The sequence below is a fragment of the Rhinolophus sinicus genome, chromosome 15 (assembly GCF_057876585.1).
Source record: "Rhinolophus sinicus isolate RSI-liver-muscle chromosome 15, RSI-T2T, whole genome shotgun sequence".
Taxonomy (NCBI): Eukaryota; Metazoa; Chordata; class Mammalia; order Chiroptera; family Rhinolophidae; genus Rhinolophus; species Rhinolophus sinicus.
The window spans coordinates 113335651-113359572 of NC_142515.1; the positions used below are offsets into that span (position 1 = coordinate 113335651).

General features: G+C 35.6%; 1 non-coding gene across 1 annotated transcript; it reads right to left on the minus strand.

Moving 5' to 3' along the window:
- Positions 1–13594: 13594 nt before the first annotated feature.
- LOC141573032 (U6 spliceosomal RNA) lies at positions 13595–13705 on the minus strand. Its single transcript, XR_012498616.2, has one exon. It is a non-coding gene; the product is annotated as a U6 spliceosomal RNA (small nuclear RNA).
- Positions 13706–23922: the final 10217 nt, after the last annotated feature.

Sequence of the window (23922 nt, forward strand, 5' to 3'; positions counted from 1 at the left end):
ATCATGGGTCATGAAATAGGCACTTGAGAAAATCAGGCAACTGATCTTCTGTTTAAGCAGGATATGACCTTAAGCCAAGTACTTAATCCCCCTTGGCCTCAGTTTCCTCCCATGTAAAATTAAGGGTTAGAGGAAATGATCACTAAATTCCCTTCCAGTTCTGAAATTCTAGGATTTTAAGTACGATACCCGTTATCTCTCTTATGAGATTCCCTGGCTATTAACACACTCATTTACTAAATGATATTTTAATTTCAGCCCCAAGTGTCAGAGATTTTTACATGTTTAACAAATGGTACAATTCACCAGCTAAATGCTTTAGGTTTGATCATAAATTGCCAGAAGTCAGTTCTAGCCCTGAGTCTGCAATGAGAAGACTGGGGATCTGTAATTGAAACAGACAGCAAGGCTTCTGGAGTGCCACTGGGGGAAAGGAATCTATTCCAAATTGAAACAGGCATTACTGGGTTTCTCAGAAAAATATCCCCAGTCACAGTGGCCAGCCTATTAGGACCTTGACTCCCTCTTGCCAATTTTTCCAGTGACTGCTTTGTGTTATCATGGTCTGAAAAATAGGGCTGTATTTTATTTCTTTTTTTTTTTTTCTTTTTAAAACCGAGAGAAAACAAGATACATTTGGTCATCCAAAGCAACCTTTTCAGAGAAGGCAATTTAGAATGTGGTGGAAAGCAAATGCATGCCTGTTAAAGCCACAGTTACTCCCTCACTTGCCAGTCTTCATTATTCCAGAAACAGCTGCTCTGAAGGTTGGCTGAGGTCTTGTTTAGAGAATCAATTAGCCAAAGAAGTTTGGGCCAATGAAAAATGTCACTCAAGTAGAGAAAGATCTGGGAAACACTTCTACTTTTGTGTTTTCTGCAAGGAAACATACCTGTTCTGCACCATTAAATACTGTGTGACTTAAAGAAATGAATCAATCTAAAATGGGTTTCATGGATGACTTTCTTAGCAAAGAAGCTGACCAAGCCAGAACTGGAGCATAATGATGAGGAAGTCCACCGAGTTACAGGAATACATCGTGGTCCTTAGGATAGGTTTCAGTTTTATTTCTACTTTCTTTAAAAGAATGGAATGTTGAAAGGTTGTAATGGCAATATTGACCTTTTGATTCAACTAAGAAGTATCTTTCGAGCAATGGAAATATTATGTGCACATATGCAGGCATTCTTCAGAATATCTCTTTGACATGCTTAATTCATATAGAAAATACATAGTTGGCTTTGAGGGGAAGAACAAATCTCATTCCAGTTTCAAAATACTTGATTCTACACCTGTATCGTCATCATCACTTTTAGCATTCTCCTTTAGAGGAAACCAGTGAAACATATTTAAATGTGCGTGCTATGATTACGTTGGCAATTATGTAAAGAAAAGGTTGGTGATATTCACACATAAGTTACAGATAACAAGTAAGCATCTATTCTAGTAATCTGAGCAAAAATGTTGAGAAACTGTGTGAAGTTGTTGGTAGTAGGAATAAGTCCCATATGGTAATTACCAATTATTTAATTATTTTATTTCTATGTTGCCTAGCTCCTTTTCTCAATAGGAACAGATGTCTCTGAATATATTTTATAGTGCAATAGTTATTAAACAAGTTTGGCATTATGCTTCTTATGGTAACGAAAGCCATGGAACTGTGGAAATCATCAAAATAATAAATCTTGGTAGAGAAGAGAATACAGATAAGGAAAGGAAATTAAAAAGAAGAGAGGAAGGGAAAGGAGAGGAAGAGAGGGGAGGGGAAAAGAGGAGAGGGAAGAGAAGATGAGAAAAAAGACAAGGGAAGAGACACAATCATTCAACAAATAATTTAAATACTTAAAATTCTAGATGATGGGGATTGATCAGAGAAAAACAACAGTAACAAAAGAGTATTTCCTGCCTTCTTGGAACTTGCATTCTGAGTCTTAAATAAGCAAAGTATATAGTCTGCCACATGTTTATAAGAACTTTGGAAAACATTAAGCAGGCATGTGAGACGAGGAATGTGGAGGTGGTTGTGATTTCAGATATGAGAAAGTAGGAACAGCTCTCTGAGAAACTCATTTTATGGAAGTGAGGGAGTGAGATCTGGGGGAAGAGTGTTCCAAGCAGAGGAAGCAGCAAGTGCAACAGTCTTGAGCACACAACAAGGTTGGTGTGACTACAGGGAGAAAAAAAAAAAGAATATGAAGAAATGAGGTTGCCAGATCATGTTGGCCCTTGCAGGCTAATCTAAGTACTTCAGGTTTGGCTCTGAGTGTGTGAGAAACCTAATGGAGGGTTTTTAGCAGAGGAGTAACATGATCTGACAATTTTCTAACTGATTCACTCTGGCTGTTGCATTGAGAAAAGACTGTAGTAAATATCAGAGTGAAGCAGAGAACCCTTGTTCGGAGACAAATTCAATAATCTAAGTGAGAGATTCTGGTGAGTAGTGGAAGTAGGGAGAGAGGGTTCAGTTCTGAAAACATTTTTAAGATAGAGCCTCTAGGATTTGCTAATAGATTGGACGTAGAGTATGAGAGAGGAACGAAAGATGAGGTTTGGGCCTGAATCTGAGATAAGGATGAATAGATGACAAGCAATTTTGCGGTGAAAGATCAGGGAAGGTTTGGGAGAAGACCGAATTCAATTTGAACATGTTTACATTGCCATGCCTAGTAGATACTCATATAAAACATTGACTAAGCAGCTGAAACTGGGAACCTTGGGAGAGGGGAGCCCGAGATTATAAATTTGAGGGTCATCAACATACAGAAGGTAATGTGGGCAATGAGACCAAGCAGATGATCAAGAAGGTGAATACACGCTGAGCGGAGAAGAGGCAAGAAGTGAACCCCGAGCTCTCCAACAGTAAGGTGTCTGGGGAGGAAGCAGTACAAACCGCTGAAAAGGAGAAACAGAGGGCCATGTCCTGAAAGAGTGTGTTCTAGAAGCTAAGCCAAGAACTTCCAAAAGGAGCGAGTGATCAGTTTTCTCGAATGGTAGGGAAGACAAGTAATAAAAGGCCTGAGATGGTCCCTAGAGAGCAGATTTGGGGCAGGCAAAAGATAGATTGAGGAGGATTTGATGGAGAATGGAAAAGAGAAGTTAGAAGTAGAACGAATAACCTTGGAGTGTAGCTATTGATAGTTCATAACTGAAGGAAGAAGTGAGATCAAGAATTTTGTGGGAATTGCTCACGTCCTTGTCACAGTTGTTTCATGATATCCTTATTCTTTTTCTATAAGGAAACCCATCAATGTCCTTGGTTATTTCTGTTGATAATCTGTTTCTTAAAATGAAATAACCAGAATAACGGTCAGCATTCCAGGTGTTGACATAGCAAGGCTTTATTTAGATTTCTTTTGCTTATTCTTGCTTTAAAAGATTAGACAGTGGTCAGGGAATCAAAATCTCTTTTGGAGAATAAACAGTATTCATCCTCAAAACTGCATAATTTGCTCTAATTTTAATTTGTTACTACTAAAAACTAAATGATAGTTATTATTGTTAGTTCATGGAACTAATGTTGATAGAGCAGCTGCCCTACGCCTTACAGCGGCAATGCCAAGCTTTATTGGGAAAATACCTTTTCTTAAGAAATCTGTGGTGTATTAGTGGAGAAAAGATGTATACCTATATAATTTTGATATAAATACGTACATTTTATCATATGGAAGACCTTACCAGCCAGGTTAATCTGATTTTGTTCTCATCACCACACTGAGATCTAGAATGGCCAAGCTTTTTAACAAGGGCTTCCCATACTCCTAATCCTTTTCTTCTTTTTTTTTTCTTTTTTTTCCGGCAATAAGTCAAATACCATGGAATATTTTATAATCTAAGGCGTTGGGGAGTGGTGTATATTTAGATATGCATAATGCCCACCAAGGGATGCATAGGCTTGATTGCTCAAAGTGACTAAGTGAGGGGACGCTCTAACAGGTGCCTGGGCGGTCTGGCCAGGGGAGGCAGCACACAAGGGCGTGTACACAGGAATGCTGGAGGCCTTTCCTAGCGTCGTTTCCTGAGGCTCCATCTTTCTACACACCTTCCTGTGTATGGGAGCCAGTCCTATTTCCTACACTGAGGTAGCGTTCTTGTCATGCAAGTGCTAAAGTGACATTTGGTACACCAATAATCTTCAGATATTTATTGAATTATTTTTTTATTAAAGTTTATTGGGGTGACAATTGTTGGTAAAGTTACATAAATTTCCGGTGTACGATTTTAAAATGTACATCAAGTTGGAATTACTGTGAGTGAGGAATAATGGATTGACTGCATATGCGATACTGGGGAACAGCTGCAGAAGCCTAGGGGAGCTGCAGAAATTCATAAAGTGCTACCAGTCATAGATCTTGTGAATGTCAACAATGGGGACATTTTCTTAGTGTATATCATAGAAAGTTCCTTTCTCCGCAAAGGAACTGATCTGTGTGTCTCTATGGAAAAGCTGGCATATTCATTCAGTAAAGCCTCTACACCACTGATTTGAAGTTTGAAATGAAACGTGAACTTCCATTTTATGGAATTAAGTTTTGGAATTAATGATTAAATAATGTGAGGCCAGAAATCTGCCTGCTAAACGCTCTATAGACCTAGCTTTCTTTAACTATGAATTGGAGTAGAATTTAAAATAAACACTTAAAAAACTGTCTAGCAACTAAGACTTAAAAATAGTAAGAAAAACTCATCATTTGCTCTACATTTTAGTGAGCCCTAACAGATAGCAACCTCTGAGTAACGAGATTGTCTCTTTGCTTCAAGACTTCACTCAAGGTTTCAAGGTAATGACATCTATCCTTAAATGACATTTATTTAACCATACTTAAAATCTGACGCCTGAAGTAAATTCAGGGTTACTCTTGAAGGGGAGTGAGGTTTGGCAGGATGACCAGGAGCACCGAGGGACTTCCGGGGTGCAGATTGTGTTGTATCTTGTTCTGGGTGTTGGTTACACACAAAGGTGTGTTCAATTCGATATGTGTTCTGTGTGTGTGTGTGTGTGTGTGTGTGTGTGTGTGTGATATTTCAATAAGAATTAAAACCCAACTGTGTCAGATGCTTAAATTCTTCTGAAAATAAGTAACACTATAGTTCAAGTAAAAAGTCTTAGACTAGTGAAGTTTGTACTATGCATTTTATATCACAATTGAGATGAAATGTTTATCAGAGAGATAGAACCAGTGATTGAAAGTATATATACATATATGTTTTCATAAATCACAATTATGTATAATAAATCATACATGTAGATGATTTATTTCAAGGAATTGTCTTATGAGATTGTAGGGTCTGGTTGGACAAAATTCGAAATTTGTAGGGCTGGCCTACCAGCTGGAAACTCTTGAGCAGGAGCTAGCACAGCAGACACCACGTGGAATTTCTTCTTCAGAGAAACCTCAGTTGTGCTCTTAGGCTTTTCAACCAGTTGGATGAGGCCTACCCACATTATTAAGGATAGTCTCCTTCACTTAAAGTCAACTGATTGCAAATATTAGCCACGTCTACATAAGAACTTGACCACAACGCCCAGATTAGTATGTGATTGAAAAAGTGGGTAATATAGACTACCCAACTGGACACATAAAATTATCCATCATATTGGGTTATGTGAGAATTATAGGTTGCAGTGAAAACTCATTTTTCATATTGTCAAGGCTATGTTGTCTCATTGGGAGTTTTGAAAAGAAGAGTATATAAATTAACCAGTTATGGATGAGAGAAAGCTTTTTCTGTATGTGCACAAACTCAGTATTTTTTAAACTTCCCCCAGCGTGACCCTTGAGGAAGAAATTCTTCATCTTTATTGTTCTCTCAGAAATGAATTACATTTAGAAAGGCGGCAGAAATCTGTTCAATCGTTTGGAGTGATAATAGCATTCCAACAAGCAAAATGTGTTTTTTTCTACCAGCATTGAAATTTGCCAGAATTTATGTGTATGCAAAAAAAAAAAAATTTAAAAGAATTTGAATTTTAAAATTTCAAACTTGGCACATGTATTTCTCGAGTGAGGCATGTGGGTTTTTCAAGTTTGCGGGGGCAGGGAGGGGAAGAGGAGGGAGTTATTTGGAAATGAGTGTTACCAATAAGAAAAGAACTGAAGGTTCTGGTTAACTCACCATCATTTAGAGGGGTAGCAATGTACTTCTCCTCCTATTGGTTGTCCAAGATTGATCCCAAGCAATCAGGTGGAAAGGCACCCTGAGTTAGAGCCCACGGCAGTGGCATGTTCCTTCCCCAAGTCCCTGCAATGTCCAGGGCACCATCCAAAGAGCCAAGGCTTCCCCTTGTCATTGTTTGTCAGCTTCATGTTGTATTAGCAATTTTCTGAGCTGATAACAGTAATGATAGATTATAACTACCGAATACTTCCTATGCGTCAGGAAACATTCTAAATCCTTTATATATTTACTCATAGAATGCTCTCAACAAATATGAGATAGCTGCTATTATTGTCCCCATTTTATATTAGGGAAACTAAGGCACAGAGAAGGAAGGCACCGTGTTTCACGTCGCATAGTTATTCAGTGGGCACACCAGCATTCAAACCCGAGCAGCTTGACTGCAGAGACTGGCTTGGAACCAACTAGACTAATCTGGTGTCAACAGGAATGCACTTGACACTCAGGCACAAGCTGGAAAGTTGTTATTCGCAAAACCATTCAACTGTTAAAATATCTTCCATTTTGTACCAACAAAGTTAAAATAGAATCTCTGTAAGATTGTAACACCCAAAAATTTAAACTTGGTAATGAAACCCACCCAAATTAGGGTACTGAATGGACAGTAGCTAATAATACCCACCAATCAGATGTGGAGCCAGCTTGTTTTGAGTTTTGAATCTGTAGAGCTTCCTGTGACAAACACAATTTACCATGTTTAAGTCTTTCATTTGGACTTCTACCCGAGGGGAATTTACCCAGGATTGCCACTAGGTAAGCAATGATCAGTGTCTTTATTCCAAAATACTTTGAGGCAAATAGGTAGGGGGTTTTTTGTTGTTGTTGTTTTTCTAATCCGTTAGTTTTTATTGGTTTAGGGGGGGAAAAACCTGTAGGATAAGATTCTGTGGAAGTGTATTCATAGCTTGTTTTTGGTAAAATTCCATTTTCTCCAATATTTTGTCTCTAGACCAACAAAAAGAGCAGTGATAATATCTTTTCAGAGGCAAAATTGGTGTGGATTTTTTTTTTCCCTCTTAGCAGAACTTTAGACTCTGAAGAAGTATTTTAGTATGCTTATTTAAAGAACAGCTAGATTTACTGCCAAATAGCTCTTCATGAAAGACATATGTAAATACAGCAGAGTAAACGAGATAATTCTATTTCATTTGAAAAACACTTTCTTAATTATGTGAACTTGTTTGAAAGAATATGAAACACTCTGTATTTAGTTCTGTAAGAAGTTTGGCTATGATATTTATGATGTAGTCATAGCCAGAAGTTGAAAATTATATTAATATTGAATGCAAAACTATTTTCTTTTCTCTCTTCTTGTATTTTTAATATAGGAAAATGCTAATTAAAAAATTGATCACAAAAAATATCCTCTCTGGCACTAAGTAATGTCATTTAGCTTTATTTTATTTATAATGTGTCAGAATTTACATTTGCAATGTTCTAGTCTCTAAACTGTTATGTTTAAAAAAATGAATTACTTATATTCTTTTGTCAAAGATGGCATTAAAATGTGCCAAAGGCTAGTCGTATTTACGTACTGGGGTTGTCCAGCAGAAAATTTGTGCCCTAGTGCTGATTCCAACAAACATCTAATATTTTGTTTCTCATCATTCCAGATATGAAACCAGCATATGGAAGCAATTTCATATCAACTATCTGGTTAAAATCTTAAGACTCTGTGAAATAATTTGAAAGATGATATTATCTATCTTTTACAAATAGGGAACTGAGGAGCCAAATGACTAAGTGCCTTGTCCCAAATCCTACTGTTAATGACTAAAATCCGTTCAAGGATATTAATTTCCTGTCTTCCAAAGCTAAGCTCCTTCCCACTCCCCCCATGCTGCCAACTCAACCCCGACTTAAATACCGATCTTGCTGATTAATTTCTCCCCTTTCATTGATTTTAACAACATACCACAATCCAAATTAAAATAGGCAGTACATGCATATTAAAATTTTAGCTTATTTTATCCTCTGAAACATTTTGTTGTTGTTGTTGTTCCACTAAAGTTAAAGTGATCATTTGCCTGTGCTGAAAATTGTCTATATTTTCACTCATGAAATTCCAAAATTGAACTAATTATCACTTCGTATTGCAATCCCAACAAACCAATTTATTTCAGTGAATGTCACACTCATTGACACTGTAACCTTAACCAAATGCATAAAAATCATCCTAGATTCCTCCCTGTCCCTTGCCCACTGTTCCTGATACAAGTCTTTTTATTTTCCCTCCAGGCTGTTACCTTTTCTTGCCTGGATGATTGCAATGACTTCTTATGTGCTCTCCCCTTTAGGAGTCTCCTCCTGCTCCCAATAATTATTTCCAAAGAGATCTTTCTGTCCCACCATGTCACACCCCTGCTTTAAACATTTCCCTGGTTCCTTCAGAATCAGTTAAACTGTACAGGCGGGTGGATATAGTGAGGAATCCCCTGATCTCTTCCTCAGCCTCATATTTTCCCATCCTTTTCTCTATACAGTCCATTTATACCACCTACATACAGTCCCCAGGCCCATGATGGTCTGTCCCACCTCTTGTGCTATGCACATGTTCTCTCTTCTGAGAACACCATCTTTGTACTGATGTCCTAGAAAGAGATGCAAAATTGCAGCAGTAGTAGTTCGAATATTAATCAATATTCACATCAATTTTCTTTACTAGCACTCAAGAGAATACTCCGCCTTCTTCTCACTTCTCTTCCATACTTGTCCTTCCTGCTTTTCTTCTATTCATAAACAGCAATTTCAGTCATGTCGCAACAGTTGTCAGATTTATTAAAGTGAAGGGGTGATGGTACATTGGGACATGAAGTCAGAACTAGGAGGGCAGAAACAATGACAACTCTCAGAGCAGTTCAGGGCAATGCAGTATTAAATGCACTGTTTCTAACAGAGGAAGAAATACATAATGCCTCAAGTTATTCAGGAAACTCTTACCTTCCACAAGCTTGGCCAAAGGTGTAAGAGCTTCTTCTCCAGTCCAATAGAGTTGATGCTACATGAATTCCCATCGCCCTCCAAAATCAGTCTTATAGTTGTGCACATCACCTGGATATTAGTTTAAGATTTAACAAGAGGCATCTAAACATGGTTAGTTAAGTGGGTTCATGACAAACTTTGGGCTCGGATTATTCAAAAATGAGTAGCTACAAATTAGTAATAATAGGAAATTTGAAGAGATTCTGGAGAAGATATCCTCAAAGTACAGAAGACTTCAGTTATAAGAAGGCATAATTTCATGTTAATCAAAAATATCCTGAAAGCATGCATTCTATTAGACAAACAAATAGAATGCTATGACATCAAACTGAAATCAAACTGAGCACGACTGAATGCAGAATAGAGACAAGGTCCAGGGATATGCCTTGAATTGAATAAAATAAGGAAATAATGTGAGAAAATTAACATTTCTGTAGAATTAAAATTCATATTAAAATCAGTATAGAGTATAATGAAGAATATAGTGACAGTGACGTTGACATGTGCCAACCAAAAGGATAACCCACCATGCAGTGAATCCAAAACAATAATTCCAAGAAAAAAATAAAACATTGAAGCAGAAGAAAAAATCAAGAACATAATCATAGAAAACCTTTTCAAACCGCAGGGCAAGCATACTGCTTTTGCTCTACATGTTGCAGGAAATTTTACTGAAAATATGCCAATTACCTAAACTCGCTTAAAAAAAATTTGAATTACAAAGACAAAGAATGAGTATACAGGCAGAAAAAACGTATGCTACATAAAAAAATAAAAAAAGGAAAATCTCAGCTGTATACTGAGGGACACAAAATGTTGAAGACAATAGGATAATTAATAAATCTTTATGTGTCAAAATAGTCATTTTATATGAGAATAACAAAATGATAATTTAAGATATGTAATGGAGCAAATACAAAACACAGTCCTCCAGGATAAAATAAAACAGTATTCTAAAGCCATCTGAATAATGAATGAAAATTAAGAATTATACTAAAAAGTGACTTCTAAGGATATTTTCAAGGAAAAAAAAAAAAATCTCACCAAAAATTTATACCCAGCTAAAATATGGACTTGTGTACTAGTCATAAAAGGTGGTTATATACTGGGGGTGCCAAAAAAATGTATGCAAGTGGACACTTTCGTCAACGTTTCTCAAGTAGTAGTTTGCCATAATCTGAAGTGTCTGGATGCTGATGGTAACCACTTTGAGCACCTTTTGTAATTGCAGAAGTCAAACGTGACTTGTATTCATCTTTTGTTATCGGTATATATTGAATATTATGATTTTAATAGTTTTTCCTTTTTAAAAATATGTATACATTTTTTGGCACTCTCTATGCCTTGTGTATACACACATACACATTTATGTGTGTTTATGTTCATGTGTGTGCCTCTGTATGAACCAATAAAAGATGTTACTGATGTACCCTTTGGAAAACAAAGTATTTTAAGTCCAATTTGAACCCACCAAAAAGGGAATCAAAACAAGGACCTCTAGGACATATAATATGTTACATATTAGGGGAAGATAGTGCCTTGAAACCAATTAAACACTGTTAAAACTAAATAACTTGATAATATAGTTATGGAGATGAATATATGATGTATGATCACAAAACACGGTGAATATTTAAATAAAAAAAGTTTATCACAGTAAAAGACACATTGCCATTAATCCCCCTCAAAATACTCACCCTCTCTTCGAACACACTCATCCTATCGTTCTTGACACTTTTTGAAGCTGTTCTGGAAGTTCTCTTTCATGAGTGTCTTTAGTTGCGCTGTCATGGCTGCCTCTATGTCCTGAATCGATTCAAAATGTTTATTTTTATGGTCATTTTGACTTTGGGGAAGAGCCAGAAGTCACACAGTACCAGATCCAGTAAATAAGGTGGATGAGGACACACAGTAATGTTTTTATTCGACAGATATTGCCGTACCAGAAGCGATGTGTGACACGGAGCATTGTCATGATGGAGTATGAAGTAAAGACACTCATGAAAGATGACTTCCAGAACTGCTTCAGAAAGTGGCCAGAATGGTGGGATAAGTGTGTTTGAAGTAAGGGGGAGTGTTTTGAGGGGGATTAACAGCAATGTGTCTTTTACTGTAATAAATATTTTATGTAAAAATTCACCGTATTTTTCGATCACATCTCATAAATGCAATGAATAATTATTTAAAATAAGAATATAATGCCAATTTAAAACAACTTTATAGCAATATCCTTACTAATAAAGTTTCAGATTAAATATTTTTGACAAATTGAGTTATTTTAGAAAATAACATTGTTTGAAAACAATATGTTCTCAGCAACCAAATAACAAAGTCAAATTAAGAACTGAATATAATGTATAAAATGTTTAAAAATCTTCAATAATCAAAACACTGTAGAGGCACAGAATCAGCCCGAACAATGGGAAGAAGACAATGTGTCCACAAACAAGCAGAGTACTAGTATACTTAAGAATTCGGTATGCATTGAAATAGTGTTTTAAAGCAGAGGAGAAAGGACAATTTATTTAATAAATGACTCAGGAAAATCAACTTATCATTCAGGGAGAAAATTTTGGATCACTACCCAAGATATACCACAGAATACATTACCGATTGAATAAAGATTTATATTAAAATAATGAAACAAAATGTTTTACAAAAAATTATAGGGAAACATTTATATAAATCTAGCATAGAGAAAGACTTTCTAGACATGCCATCACTGCATCCATGCAAAAAATTACTTAGGAAAATATTGACATATTTATCACACGTATATTTAAACATATTCCTTCTAACTAGAACTATGGTAAAAACCTGAGAAAATATTTTAAACATAAATGACAAGTACATGCTTAATATACAAAAAGTCCTTAGAAATCAATAAGATGAAAACTTCAATTTAATAAATGGAAAAAATATTAGAAATCTATAAAAATATGTAATGTGTACATTTACAAAAAGAAGATAATATCTATTACCTGGCAAATTTGTCAATGATTGTGTTTATTTGTATTCTCTAAGGTTAGCAAATGTGTGAAGAAATAAGCTCTCTGTATACTATTTGTAGAGTTATAAGTTCAGTTTTTTCTTGGGGACAAGTTTGTTCCAGTCCCTTATGAATATGTAGCCCCTTTGGCCCAGCAATTTCACTTATAGGAATTAATCTTGAAATTATCATAAACAAGTGCAAGTACATATCTATAAGTATAGTATAATGTGATCTAATACTCACCTATTGATAGTCCTCATACCTTGAAATACCTGTATCCTGTAGTAATATTTGAACTTATTTGGAATTTAAAGTGTTTTAAATATGGCATTCCATGAGTATTATTTGTTAATCATTAACATCTATGCTTATGTAAATACCTTTGGAATGTCTGCAGGGAAATGTGTATGAAGAGGGACAAAGAAACTCCAAATGACTGGGTTGGGCAAACAAGAAAAGGGATGGAGGACTTGTTGAATATACCCATAAAAGTAGGCAGGGAATTTTTAATAAAGGATGGAAAAAGTGACAAGTCTGGTACTATTTCCTTACCTCTGCACAGACAGGAAATTGATCACACTATTCTGTCATTAATAAGTGATGAATCAAAAGCATGATTGGTTTAGTGTCCCTTGTCCACCCTGGTCTAAACCCCCTTATCCATATCTCCTCTGAACCAATAACCACAGGAGCCTAACGTTGTTCAGAAAGTTTGAATCTGCCCATTCAGTTTTCCACATCAAAGCAACTAAAAATTTTGAAGCATAGGATATGGTAAAGGTGACTAGAAGTACACTGAGTTTTGTGTTTAAATGATGCACTTACTTGATAGTCTTTTTAAAGAGTCTGCTTGTTAAGTGTACTTATATTGCTCAGCCTCATTGAAATCAATAAGTATATTGTTAATCCTCCTTGATTGCAAGTTCAGACCTAACAGAATCACTCATTATTGTAGTAGACATTTGTCACTCTCCTAAGACTTCCTATAGATGGGAAATTCCGCACCTTATGAGTTTTGATAAGAGAGAAACTGTATTCCCTTTAGAGAAGTGGAATGTCTCACCCTCCTACAGATATTATTCTGGTTCATGAGAAATAGTAGAAACCCTAGATAAAATATACATTTGCCAGAATGTAGAGGAGATAAAACCACAAAAATACAGAAGTCTAATTTTAATTTCTCTAAAAGATGTTCCCAGGGTAACACTGGCTCTCCCAAACAAAATGAAAGATAAGGTATAATAATTGTATCCGCTACAAAAGGGCATAATACTTGCGCCATTTTAGCTTTAGCAGAGAAAATAGAACTGCTTTTGAGTATGCCATCGGAACATTGATGAGACATCAAAGGGTGGCAGTTTCAGTAACATTCCAGAGGAAAAGAAGCTTCAGCTGACAGCTCTATTGGAACTAGCTCCTCTACTTTGCTCTTTTTTTATTATTTTTTTAATGGAATGCTTCACGAATTTGCGTGTCATCCTTGCACAGGGGCCACGCTAATATTCTCTGTATAGTTCCAATTTTTTTTCCAGTACATGTGCTTCCCAAGTGAACACAACTACTTTGCTCTTATACTTATGAAATCCGATGCTTAAGTTGGTGGCCAGCACCCATAGGAGAATCACAGCAGAAACCCTTAAGATTTGTGATCAAAGCTATTAGTCTTCCTCAAACGTCTGTCCTTATTTTGAATAATAGATCCTTGTTTCTGATGCCTGTTTACATCTCAACATGTAGCCCTGGGACCTGCGACGTCATAGTATGAACTGAATTATTGACCCACTTGTCTATAAAGTCAGATGTGCCCCAAAGGCCTGCATTCCTAAATGGAAATGGATACATAGAACTAAACCTGATTAGTTTCTGAAGACACAAGTGAGGTTTGGAGCCACATTACTATCTCTTCATCTATTCTTGCCTAAAGTGTCATAGAGAGCTGCCTCTGATCGGTTGACTGAAAAGGAAAAAAAAAAAAAAAAATCCTGGCTTTTCGAAAGCTCTGCACAAAATGCAGGCACCGACAAAATGTAGCTTTCCATCCATCAAACTCTGGGTGTTGTTGGTTTGGTTGTTTCAGTAACCAAGGCAGGAATGTTTATATCAGAAGACACAGCAATGGAATCATTAGTTGGTAAATTCATAGTACCACTTGGCCAATTCAGCCTCTTCACGCCATGAAACAAACAAGCAAGAAGGGGATTATAGTGTTGAACTTTGAGATTGATTCTGACTGTCAAGAGGAATTAGAATTGCTGCTACACAATTAGGAAAGTAAGACATATTGGTGTAACTCAAAAACGTCCTGGGGTGCTACCCAGCCTGACTTGTTTATTGATAAAATTCAATGGGAGGCCACAACATCTGAGTAGGAAAAACAACCAAAGGCTTAGATTCCTTAAGAATGAAGGTTTGGGACAATACATCAGGTAAAGAACCTTGAACATTTGAGGAATTAGCTAAATTATAAACAAAGAATATGTGAAATGAGTAATAGAAGATAAAAGTCATAATTCCTATCTTCAGTCTTATGACAGTTGCAAAAAGCGGACTGCAAAACTTCTTGTGTTTTTTCCTTTCCTGTGTTTATGTGTCTAATTAACATCTCTCTTCTTTCCTACTCTTTCCTCCCACTAGTTTGCATAGGGCATATTGGTGCTGATTAACTTTTCAATTTGCTCCATGGCATTACCATGGATTATAAATCAACCAGAAAAAAAGTGGATTTGCCAAAAGCAGTCATGAATGAGACTTTGTGTTGTTCTCCTGCTAGGGAGGAGGTAAATGCATTGTGGATACATGAATATAAGTTGTATTAAATTAAAGGCATACATTTTTATAACTATTGTAAGAAGAGTTTAAATTGATGTTGCACATACCAGCATGGTTTTCAGTGGACGTTCAGCCCTCTTTTTAACTTCTCAGGATCTAAACCCCCTTCTCCATAAGAGACCCTAACCTGTATCCTCATAGAGAAACTAAAATTGCCAACTTCTCATTTTTCCCTTCTCCCTGGAGGACAGGTGCCTCTCACAAAGTCTCTATTGGTCTCATTCCCCAACCCAGACTCAGGAGGCAGTGTCAGCAAGAAGCAGAGACCAAGACTCTTCCCTGGCAGTCCTGGCAGTTGAAACAGGAAGAATTCCTGAGGCAATGGTGAGGGTGGTGCCAGCAAGACCAGTGAGTGTTGCATGAATGGAATCAGAATGAAGTGGATTTCATTCTGATGATCAGACGTAGCTTAATTTTCTTCTTTGGATAGTTTTATGATATTGTTTAGATGTTTCTTATAGCTATTTAGACTCCCTAGAGCCATATAGTATATTCTTTTTCCATTTCCTCATGTCTTTTGTTTGGTTTTATTTGGTTTCTCAGAGTTTTAAACTTTTTTTATTTTGAAGTAATTTTAGGTCTAATACCTTTTTTAAAAATCCCCTTTTTTTTTTTAATCAAAGGAACGTGTTGCTCGCAGTTGAGTATCCTGACTGTACAGTTATACAGTTTACCACAAGATTGGTAATTATGAATGACTAGAAATTAATTAAGTATCTAAAATTTGGTGTTGGGGTCAAGTAAATTATATTTATACCACAGAATGCACCTCATCATTTTTAAATGACATTATATGATAAAATGTAATGACATACAAAGTACTCATGATATACTGAGTGGCAAAGCATGTTGCAAGTTGATTTGCATTTCTATCACCTTTATAACATATTTCTATCTATCATTTATTTTATCTATATCTATCTATCCATCCTGTTACTTGTCTATTATTGTTTAACAAATTACCCCAAATCAAAGCAACTTAAAACAGCAATCATTTTTATTCTCTCCCAGTGTCTTTGAATAAGGAATCTTGGAGTAGCTTAGCTGGGTGGTTCTAACTCAATGTCTCTCATGAGGCTGCAGTCAAGCTGTTGACCAGGAATGCAGTCTTGGAAGATTTGACTGGGATGGAAGGATGCTCTTGGAAGCTCAGGAGAGTTGCAAGAGGCTTTATTTCCTCACCACGTAGACCTCTCCATAGAACTGCACAAACCTTTCTTGCTCCAGGGAAAGTGGGGAGAGAGAAAGGTAGAAAGAGAGAGAAGAGAGAGAGAGAGAGAGAGAGAGAGAGAGAGAGAGAGAGAGAGAGAGAGAAAGAGAGAAAGCATGCACTTTAGATGGATGTGTAGTCTTTTTAATCTAATATTAGGAGTAATGTCCTACCATAAGAAGCAAGTCACTAAGTCCAGGCCACATTCAAGGGGAGGGTAATTAAGCTCTCCTTCTTGAGTGGAGGTTCTCTAGACACATCTTTAAAACCACCATGTAGGCATAACATATACAAATAAAATATTTAAATATATAAAACGTTTCATAATAATACATTCAGAAAAATACATGACATAAAATATCACCTATAGTATAAAATGTGTGTCATAATTTGTGTGTGTGTGTGTGTGTGTGTGTGTGTGTGTGTGTGTGTGTGTGTAACCAAGTACTGCCAGTGTCATTTCCCTTCCTAACAACTTCTAATGAATTACAACAAGGCAGAAGCACCCCCTGGGAAGAAGTATATTTTGAATTGTGTCTACAATTAAGTTTCACATGTATACAGAAGACATAACTCTCAGATTCTGGGAGGTGGAAGGATAATAGCTCAAAGGCCAGATTTCAGGAAGGGGCTATGGGGTCCCTGAAGAGAATCCTAAGGAGAGAAGGGACTCTGTAAAACAAACTGGACTGAGTTCCCAGGGGCGAAAAGTAGTGGTTCTGGGTACTAGAGTGTGGCAGCTGACACTTCATCCACCCACTAGATGCTCTGGATCTAAGGGCCTCCCAGGTCATCTCATCTCAGTACAGCTTCTACCAATAGATGAATGAGCAGCAGAAGTAAAGCTGATTAGCATTCTAATGTGAGCAGTGCCCATAAATAACTCGAGAGAGTGGGGATGGGAAAGAACTTCACACAAGACAGATGTGTTCCAGAGCTAGTGAGAATTGGTTCTTCATACTATTGTTATCTTATTTCTATCTAAAGCCTGTTTGAAAGATTCAGATTGGATAGGTAACAAAAAGTTAATATTATTGTGACTTAATTTTGCTAATCTATATCTTCTAAATTTTCTATAATTAAGACATATTATTTTGTAGTAATAAAAGTTAGATTTTTACATACTTCTTCAAAAATGAAGAAAGATCAAAATATAATAGAAATTGAAAAGAGGATATAAAACTATATGTAGTAGAAACCTCATTCATTTCTCGATGTAGTTGTTTATAATACAAAGTATTGATGAGATTTTAAATATATATAATATTTATATTTAATATATAAATATATATAACATTTTTATAAGGTGATGTAATATGTAGCTATTAATATTTCATTTCCAAAGAAATGTAATGACATGATTAAATGCTCATGATATAAGTAAAAAAAGAGTTACAAAGTACTGAATAAGAAATGTGAAATCACCTTTATATTATATATGTAACAGGAATTTGAATAGGACTCTTCCTGTTGTCTTAGAACTTAGAATTTTGGCTGAAGCCCCAAAACTGAGAACAATGGGTTATAAATAACCACACATCCTAAAGAGAGATGCTAGACCCATCCATAGAGGATTCAATAAAGAGAGTAGAACTGGTCCAACAACTAATTATTAACCCCCACCACCACCTCTAACCTACTTAAGTGAAGTCTAAAGTTCAAACACTGCTTAAAGAGCACCTTTAAGAGGAAAGAGCAGTCAGACTCACAGGGAGTAAAGTGACATTTTTGGTTTCCCTTTCCCTTTCTTTCCAAGCTCTCTGTCAAATGCTTCAAATGGAAATACCCATAGACGGGTAGGACATCCACAAGATAAGAGACTGGCATCACTCAAGAGTCCCAACCCTGTGGAATGGCAGTTCTCATTGCTGCATGGGACTGAAATGCAGTTTAGAGTTCTTGACAGAGATTGATCTGTGTCGCTTGAAATTTGGGGAGACTGGACCCTGCTTCTCAATCTAAAAGCAGGCAATGGGCTAGAGTCACCTGAGTTAGCAAGAAAAGGGTAAAGAACAGTTGCAAGGAGCAGCCTGTACTTCAACCATTTAGCAAGGCAAGGGTGCATAAGATTCCTGGGGGCCAAGTGATATGATGGATGTGATCCACTCAAGAGGAACAGTAGGAGGCAGTTAGGTGTCTGGAGCTTTTGGTGCAATGAGAAAGAACATCTTAAGATGTCAGAGAGATGTTTGTATGAGGGAACAGTGTAGAGCAGTAATTAAAGAGTGAGTGTGTGTGTGTGTGTGTGTGTGCGTGTGTGTGTGTGTGTGTGTGTGTGTGTGTGGAGAATAGATGTATGGCTAGATGATGAATATATAAGAAGAAAGCTAAAGGTATATAGGTATTGATACATAGATCTTTACACCCTCAAAAAATAATTTGAAGAACATATCAAAACTTTAACAATGGTTATGTCCAAAAAATGAAATTGATACAATTTCTTCATCCATCCTGAACAACTTTATCTTTTCCTGTATTTTGCATGCATAGTATATATTAAGTTATGTACAATATAAAAAGTTATCTAAAATATTTTGGTAGGGAGGCATTGTAGTGTTCTACTAAATTCCACTAGACGGGAAACTTCATAGTGACAGAAATCACTTTTATCTTATTTACGACTTTATTCCTAGAACAGTACCTGGTACAGAACAGATGCTCAATAAATGCATACTGAGTATATTAATGAACTCAGTAATTAAGTTCAAACACCTACATTTAAATTAAAATGGAAGATGTGCTTTCTTCCCATGCTATTATGTAGCCATCTCTCTACAACCATTAATAAAAAGCAAAGATTGTCAAAAAGGAATGCCAAATACAATTTGAACCTAAGCGGTACAGTTAACACAAGCCAGGAATACTTTTAATGCTTTTTAATAATCAAACTATCTATACAGAAGTACAGATAATTATTTAAACAACCATCATTCTTAATGAGAAAAATATTTTTTACAAACACAGAATCTGCATCATGAATATTTGCATCTCAATTTATTTCATATTCCGATTTTATTCTGATACTGGCAGACTTGGATTTTAATATTGTATTTCACCCAGTTCCAGAAAAAAAAAGTTCTCTAACCATATTCTATCCCCAAATTTACTTTTATGACTCTTGTGCTGATCATCATATTTAATTACCATACTCCTTTCCTTCCCAGCCCTCGTGTTTTCATCCATAGAGATTCCCTTATTGACCTGCTCCAGTGTGGCTCCTGAGAAGGCTTTCTTTTTATGAGAAAGAAAAGACAGATGTAGCAAAAAGAACTGTAAATGGAGAGCCAGGAAGTTGCCCTTGATGTCCCAGAAATGAATCAAGAACTAAACTATTTGATCATCCTGCTCTTAGTTTCTTCATCTGAGTCTATTTCATTCTTCCACACACTACTCTCCTGAAATCCCACGTTAGCAAAACTACCCAGACATACATTTCTTTTTGCTAATCTTATGATTTCTGCCATTTCATTGAAGCCCCTCCATGGTAGACATCCTCTTACTCTTAGAATTTTACAGTCAAAGCAGTGCTGCCTTTCTGGTTACAATTTCCAGAGACGCTAGAATTTCAACAGTAGGTTGAAAATGTAGATCTTCCTGAGTCAACAGTCTTTTCACTTACGGTCTCAGTTTGTATTCTACATGCTGTTCTGTCTCCCAACATATCATTATAGCTGCTGCACACTGGCAGAGCTCTTAACTGAGTCTCGAAAAGGGAAATCAGTTCAGGTTTCATAAATGGAATCGCTATGAAGTTGGATCTATCAGCAGTAACCAGTGAAAATGTAATTGGTACACATGTTTCATCAGTTTGCTTTCTCTAACCATAAAAGAAGAAATGTTTTGCCTTCGTCTAACGCCCAGTGACCCAGAACATTTTCCCTTATGGAATATCACATTACTTTTTTTTTTTTAAGTCCTTCATATCTCTTTCAATATAAATTAGAAAAGTCTCAACTGTTTCCCTGGGCATTATTATCCCCCAATTTAAGTTTGCGTTTTCTCTCAGGTGAAAACCTAAACTTCCTGGGACATTAATGGTGTCAAAAAATAAGAGCCATCAGTCCTAATCATGTGCCAAATACCTGCTTTCACCAACGAGTAAAAACGTGATAGGAATTCCAACGGTTACAAATAAGTTGCAGGATCCCTTGAGCAGGGCTTATTGAAGTCTCTTATTCCTAACCCAATAAAAACATAACAGGTAATAAGTGAGGAAAGTCTATCCTTTCGGGAGGATTTTTATAGTTAGCAGAATACGAAACATTCTAGAAATAGCTGCTATATGAATCGTCTTCACTTAATCATTTTCTCCTCTAATTTTCAAGCCCTTTAATATTATCTCAAAAGAAATAAATAGAAATGTGCTATCTTACTCCAGTCTTAACTCTCTATGAATTGTATTTATACCTAAGCAAATGGCATTATTAGAACCTGTATATTTGAGTGAAACCACTGTTTGCGTATTATATATACACATTTGTTGTAATAATAGCTAATGTTTTATACTGCTTTTATGCCTGCAAAACTGTCTCACATGTGTACATAATGCCTAATGATCAATCAGGCTTTTCTTAAAATAGCGACGTGGAATGCTATGTGACTCACAAATAAATAGAACATTTCATGTAGGAATAACTTGAAAGTAGAATGTCTAGAAAGGAATAACCCCAAACTAGAAAGAAAGAATTAAAATTTATAATGTACACACCAAATAAAGGCATTATGAGAAGAAAATAAATAAATAAAAAGCTAAAACAGACAGAAATTTTAGATATTTGAATAATTAGCTCAAATTATAGCATGCCTGTTAAACAGAAGAATTATCATATCTGTGGTTACTATAAAAAGTGACCCAGCAGATCTTAAAAAGGATAAAAGAGATACTCTAGAAATTGAAGAAAAAACATTTCTTTAAATTAAAAAACTCACTTGATATGTTTGTGAGCAGATTGAACACATCTGAAGAGAAAATTAAGAACTCGAAGATGGATCAGAAGAAAATATCTACAATGCAATATGAAGAAATAAATAGGGGGAACCAGGAAAAGTCAAGAGAGATTGAGGATAGAGTTAGCATAGCTAAAATGTCTTCTATTAAAGCCCCAGAAGGAGAGGAGAGAGAGAATGAGGTAATGACAATATTTGGGAACATAATGGCTAAAAATATTCCAGAAATAATAAGAAACATCAATCCATGGGATATAAGAAGCATAATACATCCCTATCATAAGACGTCAGTCACATCATAGTAAAGAAGCCCACCACCAATGACAAAGAGATGGTGTTAAAGAAGCCAGAGAAAAAAGAAATATTTAATGGAGCAAGAGTGACATTTGATTTCTTAACAGCTTTAATGAAACCAAAAGACAGTGGAATTACACATTCAATGGGCTGAAAACAAGCGACTGTCAATTTAAACTACTTTACCAGAAAATACATAAATAAGTGAATGAATTAATAAATAGATAATAGATAGATAGATGATAGATAGATAGATAGATGATAGATAGATAGATAGATAGATAGATAGATAGATAGATAGATAGATTGATTGATTGATTGATTGATTGATGATAGATTGGTAGAAATAATGGCATTTTCCTTATAAACAAAAAATTGAGAATGTTTGCCACTAGCAGATCTTCACAAAGAAAACCCTAGAGGATAGTCTTTAGTTAGAAGGAAAGTGATTCCAAATAAAAGTCTGAGATATGAGAAAGAATAAACGGCAAAGAAATTAGTGTTTGAGGAAATCTAAGTGAATTTTGACTATATAAAACCAATAACAGTAATAATGTATTGTACAGTATAAAATATAGAATTAACATACCTAGCAAAATAATATAAATCAAAAGGAGAATAAGTGGAATTAAGATTTGTAAAATTTGTATTGTCTAGGAGAGAAGTAAAACTGTTGTTTAACATTAGACTTTGATGTATTAATTATTCACATTGTAATTTCTAGGTAAATCACTAAAAGAAAGGAAACATAATATACAAATTCCAAATTAGTAGAAGGGAATACTGGAATAATAAAAAATAATCAATCCTAAAAGTTCAAGAAAGAAGAGAAAAGATAGAACAATTTAAAATGTTAGTAATTGCATTAAATCTAAGTGTACTACATGTTCCAATTAAATGTTGAAATATTTTAGACTACAATTTAAAAATTCCAACTAATTACATTAATTATGAAACACAACATAACAGAAAACCAGAAAGGTTGAAAATGAAAGAGTGAGTAAAGATATATCCTAAACACTTATCTTTACAAAGTTGGTGTATTTTCATCATTATCTTTGCAAATATTCCCACTGCCTCATTCACTCTCTCCTAAGAGCGCTGATTTTAAAACAGTAAATATATTATATAGAAATAAACAAAGTAGAAATATATAGAAGATTTGAAAACAACAGACAAAAAAAATTGAAAGATTTCCTCTTTTTATCTATATGTATCTATGTTGTTTCAAATGTTAAAATAAGCATATTTTATTCTTAAAATTTGATTTTTGCTTAATTAGAAGAGCTGTCAACTACTCTAGCACTTATTTGTTCTAGCAAACTTTTAGCTCCTCCCTGTACTGGAGCACATAGGAGAAGTTTTTATTTGCACTTTACAGGCTCATGGGCAGGCACTTAGACACCCTATGCCAAATATAAAGGACACCCAGCCCCTTCAGTGACAGCAATGGCAAATGTTGAGGGGCACAGGATTTGAGGAACAACTCAGGTCTGTGAAGTTTGGACTGGACTTGGAACCATGCAGATCTTATTAATACCTATGGACATTCCTGGAAATTTCTAGAAGTCTTTTAGAAAAGGAACTGAAAGAAAGGAACTTCCTGGTTTAAGGAAATGAATATCAGGATTCATTAAGATTTGGCTAAATACGTTAATGAAATGACATGTGTGTTTACCAGCTGGTAGTGCCATTACCAACTTCCCTAGCACGTCGTTGGAGAAATCCCAAATTATAAAACTTAAAACTATGAAATGGAATCTAGCCTATTTGAACAATTAAAGGTAAACATGTTTGGTTTCATTTTGTAATTGAGATAAATGTTTAATAATAAATTAATGCATTTTAATTTATTTTTTTCCATAAAGCATATTCCCCTTATGTCCTTTCACCTCCAAGCTGAAGCAAAGAAGCTGATCCCTGAAAAGGCAAAGCAGACATAGGTTAGTATTATGCAGTTAGAGTGAGGAGCAGAAACCCCAGTAGAGAGACAAGAAATGACATAGGACATTTAGGATAATATATGCTTTCAAGTGGTGGCAACTCATGGCAAAGCATGACTAGAAAGGAGTAGTGCTACAAATATAGAAATAATAGCCTAGTGCAGTAGTTTTTATTTTTATTTATTTTTAATTTGTATTAAATTTATTGGGGTGACATTGGTTAGTAAAATGATACAGGTTTCAAGTGTACAATTCTATAATACATTGTCTATATATTGCATTGTGTGTTCACCACCCAGAGTCAGTTTTCCTTCCATCACCATACATTTGACCCCTTTTACCTTCTTCTGCCTTCTTCTACCACCCACCTCCCCCTTTGCCCTCTGGTAACCGCTAAACTGTTGTCTGTATCTATGAGTATTTTTTTCTTTGTTTATCTCGTTCATTTGTTGCTTTTAGTTTTATATCCCACATGTGAGTAAAGTCATATGGTTCTCGACTTTTCTGTCTGACTTATTTTGCTCAGCATGATAATCTCAAGATGCATC